Source organism: Periophthalmus magnuspinnatus, chromosome 4 (assembly GCF_009829125.3).
Source record: "Periophthalmus magnuspinnatus isolate fPerMag1 chromosome 4, fPerMag1.2.pri, whole genome shotgun sequence".
Taxonomy (NCBI): Eukaryota; Metazoa; Chordata; class Actinopteri; order Gobiiformes; family Gobiidae; genus Periophthalmus; species Periophthalmus magnuspinnatus.
The window spans coordinates 265,233-274,622 of NC_047129.1; positions in this window are offsets into that span (position 1 = coordinate 265,233).

Below are 9,390 nucleotides of genomic sequence, written 5' to 3' on the forward strand. Positions count from 1 at the left end.
CGTGCGGCTGCTCCTGAAGACGTTCGGGGCGACCCCGCGGGCCATCCACGTTAAACATGGACGCCAACGCTGTGCCCTCGGGGTCGACTAGGCTGAAGTGGGCTCGGCGGATGACGTCGGGCCCCGGGCTGCTGCTGGCCTTCATCTGCCGCAGGGTCTCCAGCACCTGTACAATGAACACTGTTAACACTGAACACGGGTCATTCAACCAACACCTATGTGTAAGTCCCCACTGTGGGACTAATAAAGGCAGATCTTATCTGCCTTATCTTACCTCCTTGGCAGTGACCGGGACCATCAGGCTGGTGTTGTCCGCCGACGGCAGGCGCCCGAAGCCCGCCAGGGACGTCACCTCCGCCCTGCCCTTCCACATCTCTCTGTAGAAACGGGACACCCGCTCCATCGGGATTTCGCAGGGCCTCGACTCTCCGTCGAGGACAAGTTTGGCCGCTGCTCTGGTGTTGTTCCTCCAGGTCCTCTGAAGGCGGGCGTACCTGGCCTTCTTGTCCCTCGCGGGCGGGAGACGGCGGCGGAGAGTGAGGCCCTTCACGCGGGTGTCCCTGAGGCCGAACCTCTTCTTGACTGTCTTCACCAGGTCCCGGGCATCCTGGTTGATCTGCTGCATGGAGGGGAGCTTCTCCATGCCGCAGCTCTGCATGAACACCTCCAGCTGGGACTCTGGCTCCGCAGGCGGCTCCACTTCCACACTGTAGAGCCGCCTGACCTCTGCCCGCAGGAGCGCGTCTTCCTCCTCGGCCTGTCCCTCAGTGTTGTCCCCGGCCGCCGGGAGACCTGGCTCCAACCTCACTCCCGGCATGTAGAGCTCCAGGTGGGCCCTCAGCTGGTGCTGCGACAGTCCTCTCTTTGTTTTAAAAGTCTTTGGGCAGTGGCTGCACAAACAGCCGCTCCTCCTGTCCGCGGGGCACACCTTTTGCCCACATTTAGCTACACGGCCTCCCGGCGATAGCCTTCTCATTTTTTTGGTGTGTGGTGTAAGTCATAGCGGGTGGTCACTTGGCCTTTTCCTCTTAAATCCAGGATCCTGCAGAGAAAAAAAGAGAGAGAGAAAGAGAGATTAGTACAGCTGCCTTTACTTCTTTTTCCCCCCCAGAGTCCAGCTGTTGATCCTGGTACTCCATGTGTCACTTTAACCGCGGGAGTGCGCATGAGGGAGAACAGCACGAGCCGAGGAGGCAGCGCACAAAGAGACAGTCAAATGGTTTTCTACCATAGTGTTATTAATTTTATTGTTGAATTACTTAATTTGAATACTTTTGTATGGATATTTTGCAAACTGGGAATTAAAATGTTGTAATCAGGCCTCAAGCCCGCGCAACTGCTCCGACGCCTGGAGCTCAGACCGCGGGGAACCCAAACACTCTTCCCGCCAAGAAGCACCACAATGACAATTGACGCCTCGATGTCAGCCTCATTTTACGTGTGATTATTAATATTTTGACCATAGTCATTTCAATAAATCCATCACTAAGCAAAACACATCGCTCCTTTTATTTATTTTTTATTTTTTACTTAATTTTAACAGTTCTGTTACACATATAAACCTGCCGTGCCTCTCTGTTGAGCCTAATGTTAGCCGTCCAACAAGCTAGGAGCCTAAAGTCACCCCCTAACCCCACACAGACCCCCTTTCTAAAAAATACAACACAGTCAGATATTACTCACAGTTCAGACGCGCAGGCCACCACTGGAGGAGACACCGACCGCACGGCTCCATCCTCTGCCCCTGGACACTCTGTTAAAGGGGCCTCCACCACCGCTGAACACCACAGAGACACACCACCCACTTTCCTCAGGTCACACAGCTCAATCCTCAGGTCACACAGCTTCATCCTCCTTCGACATTTTTTTACAACATACATTGTCATCATATTCATGTGATTTATGGTAAGCCTGTCCCTTGTGAGACGACGATCTTCCGATCTGGGGTCTTCATGCATTGTTTCATACTTTAGATAAACTTAACGTCACAAACTAAAGTAAGACCCCCCTCCCCCATTTTCGAGGGGAGTTCTGCCCATTCGGCCATTATTGCATTTTTACAAATACTGAAGGTTTACGTAGAAAAGTGCAGTAGTGTGGATGAAAGTGGTCAGACAGGCTAGCAGCAGTTAGCGACAGTAATCCTACGATATTTAAAGGTAATCTCAATTTGATTAAAAAAAACAAAAAATGCTAAATCGCTATAGATCATAATTTTCAGGCTGTGGGTTATAGGTCACGCAAAGATGCGCGCGTGCTGACGTCAGCGCGTACGTGCACGCTGTTGTTGTTGTTGTTGCCAAGCACGTGTTTCAAACGCTCTGCGTCATTGCAAACTTTGCGAACCTCGCTGCGCCAAAAACTTGCATTTCTGAACTTCATTCGACGTTTTCTTCGGATAAGAGACATAACTTTGGGACATTTTCACCCTGACTTCTACTGACCGCCGCCTGACTCGGACTACGAGACTTTTGTGAGGAAAAAACGTGAGGTTTGTGAGTTTCCATGTTCATGTTAGTCCTTATGGGGTATTACACTGAATACAACCAATATATCAAAATGACATTTTAACAAAACCCAGATCATGTTTACAGTGAGTGTATTCAAAGAAATGTGCGCCCTTGTGAGTTTATGATTTCCTTTTCATACTAAATGAAAATGATCAGGCTGTGTGTATAGGCCACAGAGGCTGGTAGTAATCAGTACTCAGATACAGCAGACTACTGTATTTACTCTAGTAACTTTTTAAAGAAATTGTATTTATTTCAGAGTGTCTTTCTAGCAGTGTACTTTTACTTGAGGAATAGCTTATTATTGAAGTTACAGTACTCTTACTTGAGTAAAAGTTTTGGCTACTTTCTCTTCTCACTGAGTAAGATTACAAGTCTTTGTTGACAATACAGTACTACATTGTTTGAACATTTGTGTTTCTTGCAATATTCCTTCAGATGTGATTTTGTTTTAACCAACCAATATATCAAAATGACATTTTAACAAAACCCAGATCATGTTTACAGTGAGTGTATTCAAAGAAATGTGTGCCCTTGTGAGTTTATGATTTCCTTTTCATACTACATGAAAATGATCAGGCTGTGTGTGTGTAATATACTTTTTAAAGAAATTATAGTTATTTTACAGTGCTTTTCTAGCAGCGTACTTTTACTTGAGGAATAGCTTATTATTGAAGTAACAGTAGTCTTACAGAGTACTGTTATTTCAAAAGTTTTGGCTACTTTCTCTTCTCACTGTGAGTAAGATTACAAGTTTTTGTTGACAATACAGTACTACATTGTTTTAACATTTGTGTTTCTTGCAATACTCCTTAAGATATTTTGTCCTTTAAAAAAAACAAACGTTTTAACCTTCTGGACTTCTTAGACTACCAGAAAACCATATGTTTTCACCTGCTAGTTTTTGCATTGTTGCCTTTCAGTGGCTGAGAATAAAGTGTTGTACAGGACACTTTTGAGGCCCACACAGTGTGTCACATGAATGGTATTGGTATTTATTTTTATTTTATTTATTTAGTCATTGTCACAGAAGAACAACAAAATTGCGTTTGGAGCATCCCATAAAGTACAAACCATAAATAATAGATACCCCTTAAACCCCAGTGTAAACATTGACCCAGTGTGGCCTCAGTACAACATAAGACACTTCTTATAGCAGCATGATGAAGTAAAGTGCACAAACAGGGACATTCAGACAGAGACCTGAGAATCATGACAAAAAAACCAACAGTGTAACCAGTTCAGTGTTATTAAGAGTTGGATATGTTTTTTTGTCTGTGAGAGGGGGGCAGAGAGGGACCAAGGGGAGGGGGGGGCCTCACAGCCTGTGGGTACAGACTGTTGGCCAGTCTGGATGTTCTGGCCCGCATGGACCTGTACCTTCTACCTGAAGGCAGCCGGTGAAAAAGATTGTATGCAGGGTGATGTTGGTCCCGCAGGATGTTGTCTCTTCTCAGACAGCGAGTGGAGTAGATGGTGCTGGCAGAGTCGTTCCGATGATTCTACCAGCTGCTTTCACCACCTGCTGGAGTGCCTGCTGGTCAGCTTTAGTGCAGCTGGAGAACCACACTAGAAGACCATATGACAGAACGCTGCTGATGGCACAGTTGTAAAAGTTCAACATCAGAGGTCTGGGAATGTGGGCACTCCTCAATTTCCTCAGGTAGTAAAGGTGCTGTTGGGCCTTCTGTATGGCTGAGGTAATATGATTGCCCCAGGACAGGTCCTCAGTCACAGTTACCCCCAGGAATTTAAAACTGCTCACCCTCTCCACCGCCTCGGTGCCAATGAAGAGAAATAGGTGGTCGTTGTGACCTTTTCTGCGGAAATCCACAACAATCTCCTTGGTCTTTTTAGTATTTAAAACCAAGTTATTGTGGTGGCACCATGACTCTAGGTGTTGCACCTCCCTCCTGTAGTTAACCTCATCGTTGTCGGATATGAGGCCGAGCACTGTGGTGTCATCGGCAAACTTAACGATGAGGTTGGACGCGGAGGAGGAAAGACAGTCATGGGTGAAGAGAGTGTATAGTAGAGGGCTCAGAACACACCCTTGAGGGGCCCCAGTGTTGACAACGAGGGTGGGGGAGGTATTCTTGCCCACTCTGTGCAACTGGACTGTGGACTTTCTCAGTAAGTGTCAGAGAGGAGTTGAGTTCCAGTTGGTGGAGTTTGGACGGAAGTTTATATGGCCGGATGGTGTTAAAAGCCGAACTGTAGTCTACAAAGAGGAGCCGAGCATAGGTGTTCTTGTGCTCTTGTGTATATTGAAGTACAGATGCATTCACTAATTGGGTATCTCTGTGCATAAATGCATTGTAACATGTCTTCACTCTACAAATATAATTGACCTTAAAACATGACAAATTCACTACATTAGTTCAGGGTAATACATAGAGTTAGATAAATCAATCAAAATACTGTTGATCAAAACCACTGTTGATCTAGTACTGCAGACATAGTTAGAAACTGAGAGGCCAAGTACATGAAAACATGAAACAGACGTGAGAAGCATTTTGGTCTCTACAGTTGTGTCATTGAGGCCTGTTTTGTTGTCCTCTCTGGGTTTGCTGTATTCTTGTATGCGAGCCCTGTTTGCAGCATCAGTCTCTTACACAAATGTTTCTCTCCACAGATCTGTGTGAACCAAAGCCCAGCAGACCTTCTGCACACATCCAGACCTCCTGCACACATCCAGACCTCCTGCACACATCCAGACCCCCTGCACACGTCTAGACCTCCTGCACACGTCTAGACCTCCTGCACACGTACTCACATCTGGAGCTAAGTCCTTACACACTCATGGACACACTCCAATACACATTTAGACAAACACAAAGATACACACTCACACAGACATACACTCACGCACTCATGCAAACACACACACCCCTTTCCTCTCTCACTGCTCCTGCTATGCCCCTCCCTCCTGCTTTGCCCCTCCCTGCTTCTCCTGCTATGTCACTCCCTGCTGCTCCTGCTGTGCCCCTCCCTGCTGCTCCTGCTATCCCCCTCCCTGCTGCTCCTGCTATGCCCCTCCCTGCTACTCCTGCTATGCTCACCTCTGCTGCTCCTGCTATGCCCCTCCATGCTGCCCCTGCTACTTCTGCTATTCCCACCTCTGCTGCTCCTCCTATGCCCCTCCCTGCTGCTCCTGCTATACCTCTCCCTGCTGCTCTTGCTATGCTCTTCCCTAATACTCCTGCTATGCCCCTCCCTGCTACTCTTGCTATGCCCCTCCCTGCTGCTCCTGCTATGCCCCTCCCTGCTGCCCCTGCTACTTCTGCTATTCCCACCTCTGCTGCTCCTCCTATGCCCCTCCCTGCTGCTCCTGCTATGCCCCTCCCTGCTGCTCCTGCTATTCCCACCTCTGCTGCTCCTCCTATGCCCCTCCCTGCTGCCCCAGCTACTTCTGCTATTCCCACCTCTGCTGCTCCTGCTATGCCCCTCCCTGCTGCTCCTGCTATGCCCCTCCCTGCTGCTCCTGCTATGCCCATCCCTGCTGCTCCTGCTATGCCTCTCCCTGCTGCTGCTGCTATTCCCACCTCTGATGCTCCTGCTATGCCTCTCCCTGCTGCTGCTATTCCCACCTCTGCTGCTCCTGCTATGCCTCTCCCTGCTGCTCCTGCTATGCCCGTCCCTGCTGCTCCTGTTATGCCCTTGCCTGCTCCTCCTGCTAAGCGCCGCAATGTTCCTCTTGCTATCCCTATTTGTTTTGCTAAGGCCCGCCCTGTTCCTTTTGCCAAGCGCTGCGTTGCTCCTCCTGCTACTCTTGCTATACCCCTCCCTGCTGCTCCTGCTATGCTCCTCCCTGCTTCTACTGCTACACCCACCTTTGGTACTCTTGCTAAGCCTCTCCCTGCTCCTCTTGCTAAGCCTCTCCCTGCTCCTCCTGCTAAGCCCCACCCTGCTCCTCTTGCTAGGCCCCACCCTGCTCCTCTTGCTAAGCTCCACTCTGCTCCTCTTGCTAAGCCTCTCCCTGCTCCTCCTGCTATGCCCCTCCCTGCTGCAGCTATGCCCCTCCCTGCTGCTCCTGCTATGCCACCCCTTCCTTCTCATTCTCTCTCCGACCCTGCTCCTCCTGCTTTGTCCTACTCTGCTCCTCGTTGGCAGCTCAGGCTCCCCCCTGCTCCTCCGGCTAGGAGTCCAAAGTACCTCTCTTCTCCTCTTCCTAAGCTCATAATTTCTCCTCGTGTAAATTCTCTCACTGCTCCTCTTGTTGAGTTCCTCACTCCTCCCCCTCCTCCCCCTCCTCCTCCTCTTAAACCTTTCTTGGATCCTCTTCCCATGCCCCTCTTTCCCTCTATTGCTAGGCGTGCAAAGGTACACTCTGGTCCTCCTGCTGTGTCCCTCTTTGTTCCTCCTGCTAAGCCCCGCCCTGCTCCTCTTGCTAAGCCTCTCCTTGCTCCTCTTGCTAAGCTCCACCCTATTCCTTTTGCTAAACCCCGCATTGCTCCTACTGCTAAGGTCCTCTCTTCTCCTCCTGTTAAGACCCTCTTTGCTCCTCTTGCTACGCTCCCAGCTGCTATTGCTAGGGCCTTCAGACCATTCATCTCCTGTATTCTATCATTTCTGACCTGGCACTCCACAGATCCCAACTATGACACTGTATCATATTGTACATAGGTGTGTAAAAAAAAAAGTTTTGTTTTAAATAGTGTGGTTCTTGTGTTTTAGTTTGAAACAAAAAAAAAAAAACATAAATAAAATATTAGGGATCAGTTATTTTGTTTTCTGCTCCCCCTCTTCTTGTGTTTGTTCCTACAGAGCTACAGAGGTGGTGACGAGGGCTCGTCCTGCAGTAGACCAGACCAAGCTCCCCCATGCAGAGATGGAGAAAGATGGATGCAAATAGACCAGTGCCACCCCCCAAAACAAAAAAAAAACCAAAAAAAAAAGAAATATAAATCAACTTACAACAAAAGTTACATTATTTTAATAACAGAAAATATGTAAAATGCATACATTTCCCTGAAATTCATAAAAATGTAATCCTCATTTAAACTATAGATATTTTTTAACCAACTGATTACAGATACTGAAAAAAATAAAATATAATAAAATGAAATAAATATCAAAATAATACATTAAAATGACCTAAATATCAAAATAATACATTAAAATGACCTAAATATCAAAATAATACATTAAAATGACCTAAATATCAAAATAATACATTAAAATGACCTAAATATCAAAATAATACATTAAAATGAAATAAATATCAAAATAATACATTCAAATGAAATAAATATCAAAATAATACATTCAAATGAAATAAATATCAATATAATACATTCAAATGAAATAAAATAGTGCCCCACTATTTGAGAAGCACTGAGCTAAATTACCATGCCTTTTGCTACCCCCTCCCAAACATGTTCAAAACAATATGTTCCGATGATTCACTAACCAAGCTTAAGACAACAAACAAATTCATCTTTTAAACAAAATTCTTAAAGCTGTTTTTGCTGTTTTTGTGAGTTTTGCCAAATGCCAATTGAGAGAATAAATAAAGATACTTAAAATAAAGTTCACAGTTTTTGTTCTTTGTGTTCAATGCACTTTGTTCAGTAGAGTATTTCTTGTGAAATATATAGAAAAGTTACAAACTACATTAACTTCCATTACCTGGTTTTCCTGATTAAGAATCACTGTTGTATCATTTGTGTACACTGCACATAGGACCTTTATGTGTGGAGTTTGCATGTTTCTCCCCGTGTCTTGGTGGGTTTCAATGAGCAACACTCTAAACTTTGAGGTGAGAGAATTTTCTTCTTCAAAATGATAAGTGACCAATGAGCAACTTTGATTTATGCATGACTGAAATAAACAAATCTGATTGCACAGTAGCCTACTATCTGGCTCGAGGCACGACGAGGGAGTGGTGCCCAGACCAATACCCTGTTTAAAAATACAGAGGTATATAGTGTAGATTTATCCAGGTGACTAGTTCATAGTATTTCCACAGTTTGCACAACACCTTTGAGGTCATCACCCACTACTCTGGCACGTGTCCTCTGTTTGGTTAGAAGGTGGTTAATTTACCAAGGATACACATGTTACATTACCCATAATACAGAAAAATAATTTAGAAGAAAAAAGAGGCATGGATATATATTGCCTTTGAATATATTTAAGTTTGATTAAATAGGCTAAAAACTAAAACAAGGTGAGGTAAATAGGAAAAAAAATCTTGAATTTTGCTATATCAATTTGAAACCTGTTTACTTAGCCTACATAATTACACATTTTTCATCAGTTAATATTTTCCCATAAAATATATAGGCTACATAAATAATCCCAATAATCCTAAATAAAAAATAAAAAAGGTCCCGATTTGTAAAAATGTATCCCTTTATTTTGCGGTGTTTTGGATATTTTTATAAATTTTTTTTTTTTTTAATTGCCTGGGATCCAGAAGACACACTTCCCAATCCTTCATGAAGATGTGACTCAACACCGGTGAGTCTCCATTTTCAGATGGGCGTGGATGACAGGTGGACAAGACACGCACTTGCATGGAAGGGCACTTACATCACTTCCGGCGCGACAAGGCCTGTCCCATTTCATGCACCCGATGAATGCAGCCGACAAATGTCCCCTGCGTTTCCATGGACATTGGCCATGAACAAAGCGTGCGTCCGAGCAGACTTTGGGCACTGCTATATCCCATCATGCACCGCACATGTCTTCTTCTACGGGAGAAACAATGTATATTTTCTTAAAGTTATGTAATACTAGCTACAATTGGGAAGAAAACACATATGCCGTTATATTTGCCTATTGATATTCAAAGGGAAAGCTTAATTCCTTACTTCTTTCAATATAAACAGAAATAAACACCTGCGACAACACCTTGACTCTTCCTCTATGAAAT